Genomic DNA, 5,987 nt, shown 5'->3' on the forward strand with positions numbered 1-5,987 from the left:
GAAAACCTGAGGTACAGAGACATTAAGTGTCTTGCCCAAGGTCATACATTGTATCAATAGCAGGATGGAAAAGAACCCAACTATCCTAGTTGCCAGCCCTGGGACCTTCTACAAATAATTTAAAAGGCTCAAACCTAAAAGCCAGCTAAACTCACTTGCATTTATTTTTAATATTTCTAGTCTTTCCATTATTGTTATGTAAAATGATTGTATTCAATTGTCTTCAGCTGATTTGTGTATCTCCATTTTTTAACTGCAGTGTCTGATTGTCAGCAGAGTGCTTCCCAGATTACATAGGTGAAATGAATATATGAATATATTGTGAAATTAGCATGAAATGGACAATATGGCAAACTTATTTCATAGATCCAGACAAAAGACAAATGAAAATCAAGAATCCCTGCAACTTCCTCAAAAAGCATCTTATTGAATAAATTACACTTGGAAAGGCAGCAGTGGTTATTTTAATGGGTGAAGATTGATGATCAGGATCAGAAGCCTGTACCAGCAAACAAAGTACCTGCTTACAGTCCACCCCACTGCAAGTTCTCAATGTCAGAACTGAGTCAATCATTCTCAGCAAATAAAAGAAGCTACATTGTGTGGGTAATTTTTTCTTTTTTCTTTCTCACAGAATAGCTGCAGATTGTGATTTCCTCTGATTTATCTGTAATTCAAATTTACTTGACCAATTTATTCTCTTTTTTTTTCAAACTTCTTAGATTGGCTGTGAAGAATTTGCTGCAAGTATCTGATATTCACTATTCAAAATGTGAGTTGTGTTAGTTATGAATGGTGGTGGAAGTCACATGGTATTGTATCTGTACTCTAATTGGATGAATGTAACTTTGATGGTCGGGCAGAGGGCATGAAGAGGCACCAGGGCTCTGAATTTTTCAAATAAGGAGAATTCATGAATTTTATTCATTTTTTCTGGGCCAGATTCGCTTTACCTAAGACACTGGTCCAAGAAAAATGATGTCACGGTAAGATCTGTTGTCTAGGTGCACAGCTGCAATTACATTTTCTTTTAACACATTCACCCCAAATAATTGCACACGCACACACAGCCCTAGTTGCCAGGAGCACAGTCAGATCCTCATTTAATTGCCTGTGTGCCAGGGCTCTGGTGAGGATTATTGGAAACCCTGACCCCTGCTGTGTTAAGCAGTGTCCCTTTCAAAAACACTAATTGCCCAGCACACAATGAAGAGAAATGGTCACAGCAGCAGTAGATGAAGAATGTTGTCCCTCATTAGGCAAGTTTAGGCTTAAGGCATCAGCCTAGCTTTGTCATCACAACCTGGCACTTCTGCTATCTGGCAGTATTTGAGCGTGCATGCTTAAAATTTGCTTTCCATGAGCATTCAAGCAAGTAAAACTTGATCATTCAAATGTTCACAGAAAGCAAACACAAAAAAGGGCAGAAGCATGGGCAAAGTGAATTAATTTTCTAAATCACCAAACATTTTTATGGTATTTGTCCATTTCTACTGAATAAATTCAAATCTCATCCTCTGGAGGGAAGAGGAGAAAAAAAATCAACATGGAATCATCCAGCTAAGAGGCACAATGTTGATTCTGGATTTGCATTTACTAATGTTACAAACTGCTGCTTAACAAAATATTATAGTCTTAGCTTTGCAAGAGAGAGTTAAGAGACAAAGCAGGCGAGATAATACCTTTTATTGGACCAATAAAAGAGAATACCTCCCGTACCCTGTCTCTTTCATGTCATGAAACCAATACAGCTATGACCACACTGCAAACAAGAGATAGTTATTTCGGCAAGTAAAAAATGACAGCTCTGACAGTGAGTGTGTGTGTTTAAGTCTCAACAAGCAAAGGGGACAGGTTCCTAAATAGTAGGCACTCCAGGGCAACTGCATTACAGTAGAAATGGGTACCTTGTTTCAGATGAACTGAGAACTAACCTCTACCTTTGCTGAAAACTCAAATGAAGGGCTCAGTCCTACCAACTTTATCACAAAACACACTTTACTCCAGGAGTAGTTTCACTGAAATTATGGGCCTCCTTACATAGAATAGGTAAGGTACTACTCAAAGTGAGTAATGGGGCACATCAGAGCCCACCATTGAGGTTTATTTATCTTTCTCTCTCTCTTTGTTCTTCATTTGTATGAACCTCCCTTCTTCTCAGTTCTGGTCAGCACTCAAAGTGAAAGTACCAAAATAACACAATAGAGGCCATTGGTATTTCTGGTGTGACTAAATGCAGGAAATACCAGGAACCTCATGGGAAAGCCTATTCCCATGCTATTTCAAACCCTGTTTTGTAATCAAGGGTTCAGATCACAGTGCCACCACCATGCCTGGCATTAAGGCATAATCATGGTCCATGGTATGGAGCCATCTGGAACTGCATGGCTTCATGGCCACCTAGGTCTAAATCACACCTAGTCAAGGACAGATATGAAATATTTCTGTGATCACACAAGAGGTGCAAAGTGGCCTGGAGTCAGACTCCATTCAGTCAGACTCCAGTGGCTCTGGGAAATGACATCAGAGAGGCTGAGCCATGAGTAATTCCTTTTTGGAGTTTAGTAAGTGAGGGCAGGTTGATAGGCAGACAGAAGGGATCTTAACAAGGCAGCACTCCCTTTATACAGCACTCACAAAATGAAATTCTCAGCTGGGAGAGAAGATTGAGCCATCTGGCTGAATTACCCTTAGTTGGCATCAGGGAGGTATGCTTGACTTGCTCCCAGTGATTTCGCCCCTCAGCCCTAAGATATATTTCCCACTCTTTTTTAATTTTTAAAACTACAAACAGCCGATTCCCAATTCCCTTCATTCTTCCCCACAGCAGCTGTGCAAGATTCACTACAGCCTTAGGGCTGTTTATTACTGGGGGAAATCTCTCTTTCCTTTGTTTCTTGAGCACAGAGTTTGTATTTTATTAAACAATATTCACATCCCCTGAGGCCCTATTGGATACATTTTAGAAATCTAATAAAAATATTTTATATATTATAGATTATTTAACATCTGTATTATGGAAGGATCCATATCTGAATTATGGCAGCTCTGTCAACGCATCTACGAAGACAGAGCCCCTCTCCAGAAAAAGCATACAATCTAAGAAAAGCAACATATAGAAGGTGAGGGAGAGGGAGGATATATGCAATAAAAAAATATTAAACAATATCAGTTATCCCACCCACCCCTCTACCAAGCCATTAAACAGTCAGATGATAACCTGTGGAACTCTTTGCCAGAGGATGTTGTGAAGGCCAAGACTATAATAGGGTTAAAAAAAGAACTACTAAATAAATTCATGGAGGATAGGTCCATCAATGACTATTAGCCAGAATGGGCAGGGATGCAAAACCATGATCTGGGTGTTCCTCATCTCTATTTGCCAAAAGCTGGGAATGGACAACAGGAGATGGATCACTTGATGATTACCAGTTCTGTTCATTCCCTTTGAAGCCCCTGGCGTTGGCCACTATCGGAAGACAGGATCCTGGGCTAGATGGACCATTGGTCTGTCTCAGTATGGCAGTGCTTATGTGCTAATTTCTTGAGACCCTCATGATAAAAGTTTTAAGGGGGGATTTGAAGGAGCAGAAAGTAGTGGTCCTCTGGATCAGTTAAGACGGAGCAGTCCATGCAGAAGGGGTGGCATGAGAAAAAGTGCAAGGATGGTTGTGAAAGAAGTGGACAATGTGGAGGCTGGCCTCATTGATGGAATGAAGAGCAATTGGCAAGAATAGGCAAAGTTGTAAAGGTCCTTAATAGTGAGGACAGGAAGCTTGAACTTGACGTGGTGGAGAAGAAGGAGGGATTCAGAAAGAGGGTGTGATATGATCAGAATGACATGGTAAGAAGATTGTGTGTAGTGTTGTTGTAGCCATGTTGGTCCCAGACTATTAGAGAGACAAGATGGGTGAGGTAACATCTTTTATTGGACCAACTACTGTTGGTGAAAAAAAGAGACAAACTTTCGAGCTAAGAAGATTAACCTTAGCAGATGCATTTTGGTGGATGTCCCAGGAGCCAGAGAGCAGGAGGAGGCTGTAGCAGTCAAGATGTGAGATGATGAGAGTTTTAACTGTGTGGATGGAAAGAAAAATTTAAGTCTTAGCAATACTGCAGCAACGAAATGTTTTATAAAAACGTTGACTGCACATAGAGGCACATATACCTCTACTGTTCAAATAAGCGCTTTGATTCTCATGTGATGTGCTAAGCTCCCTGGACTCTGGCCAGATAAAGCCTTGTTCATGCTACAAATACAACTGAGTTGGGGATCGACTTCTAGCAGACACAGGCAAGACTCTAGACAGGTTATGGAACACAGCTAATTCTCTGTCTACACTACAAATTGCAACCGTATTTTGATTGGTTCAGGAGGCAACAGTACTGGAACCAAATCCTCTTCCTGTATTGTATTTCTAGTTCAGCCAGGCCCTAAAATTCCACAAGAGATAAGAGCTGGAAGTCGATATGCCAGAAGCAGAACAGGTCAACTGGAAATGAAGACATACCTCTGAAGCAAAACCTGTCCAAGATGAAGGTGGCATTTGTTTTGTGTGACTGTCATAATCTGACTGGTGTCCAGAAGTCTGAGATTATTCTAACAATGACACAGCCGTGGACTGAATTTCCTCAGTGACAAATGGAAGCAGGAGAGAATGGAAATAAGATGCTCATTGTCAATTCAAGTGAGTAAGAGTGTTACACACTATAATAAATGCATGCGTTCACTCTGCTCCATGTTTAATTTTTTAACCAGAAAGACAGCTTTGTTCTCAATGTTTGTGGTTGACCAAATAGAGCTGCAAGATATGTCTGAAGCCCAAAGAACACGGGAATTCAGTCACAAAGATATTTTATTTGCAGATGTGACCGTACAGGAAGATTGAAGATAGCATTATATACCAGACACTGTCAGTCTGTTAGACTGTTTACTGAATTTAGTAGGTATGCACTACAGAAAATGTTCAAGATAATTATCATTTGTGGGAGACGGAATATTGCTCTGAAAGAAACACTCCTTATAGGCACTAGCCCTGGTGGGTCCCAGTAGCCACTCAGACACATGAACATAAGAATGGCCACACTGGGTCAGACCAAAGGTCCATCCAGCCCAGTATCCTGTCTACTGACAGTGGCCAATGCCAGGTGCCCCAAGGGGAGTGAACCTAACAGATAATGATCTAGTAATCTCTCTCCTGCCATCCATCTCCACCCTCTGACAAACAAAGAGTAGGGACACCATTCCTTAACCATCCTGGCTAATAGCCATTAATGGACTTAACCTCCATGAATTTACCAGTCCTCTTTTAAACACTGTTATAGTCCTAGCCTTCACAACCTCTTCAGGCAAGGAGTTCCACAGTTTGACTGTGCGCTGAGTGAAGAAGAACTTCCTTTTATTCGTTTTAAACCTGCCACCCATTAATTTCATTTGGTGGCCCCTAGTTCTTATATTATGGAAACAAGTAAATAACTTTTCCTTATTCACTTTCTCCACACCACTCATGATTGTATCCCTATCATATCCCCCCCAGTCTCCTCTTTTCCAAGCTGAAAAGTCCTAGCCTATTTAATCTCTCCTCATATGGGAACCTTCCAAACCCCTAATCATTTTAGTTGCCCTTTTCTGAACCTTTTCTAATGCCAGTATATCTTTTTTGAGATGAGGAGACCACATCTGTACGTGGTATTCAAAATGTGGGCGCACCATAGATTTATATAAGGTCAATAAGATATTCTCCGTGTTATTCTCTATCCCTTTTTTAATGATTCCTAACATCCTGTTTGCTTTTTTGACTGCCGCTGCACACTGTGTGGACATCTTCAGAGAGCTATCCATGATGACTCCAAGATCTTTCTTCTGATTAGTTGTAGCTAAATTAGCCCCCATCATATTGTATGTATAGTTGGGGTTATTTTTTCCAACGTGCATTACTTTACATTTATCCACTTTAAATTTCATTTGCCATTTTGTTGACCAATCA

The 5,987-nt window shown here is 40.6% G+C and overlaps 1 long non-coding RNA gene across 1 annotated transcript; it reads left to right on the top strand.

Annotated features, from left to right (window-relative positions):
* The first annotated feature begins 722 nt into the window (after positions 1-722).
* LOC140906040 (uncharacterized) lies at positions 723-4,551 on the top strand. Its single transcript, XR_012157028.1, has 3 exons — positions 723-772; positions 2,998-3,122; positions 4,423-4,551. It is a non-coding gene; the product is annotated as an uncharacterized LOC140906040 (long non-coding RNA).
* The last annotated feature ends 1,436 nt before the right edge of the window (positions 4,552-5,987 follow it).

The sequence above is a fragment of the Lepidochelys kempii genome, chromosome 2 (assembly GCF_965140285.1).
Source record: "Lepidochelys kempii isolate rLepKem1 chromosome 2, rLepKem1.hap1, whole genome shotgun sequence".
Lineage (NCBI taxonomy): Eukaryota > Metazoa > Chordata > Testudines > Cheloniidae > Lepidochelys > Lepidochelys kempii.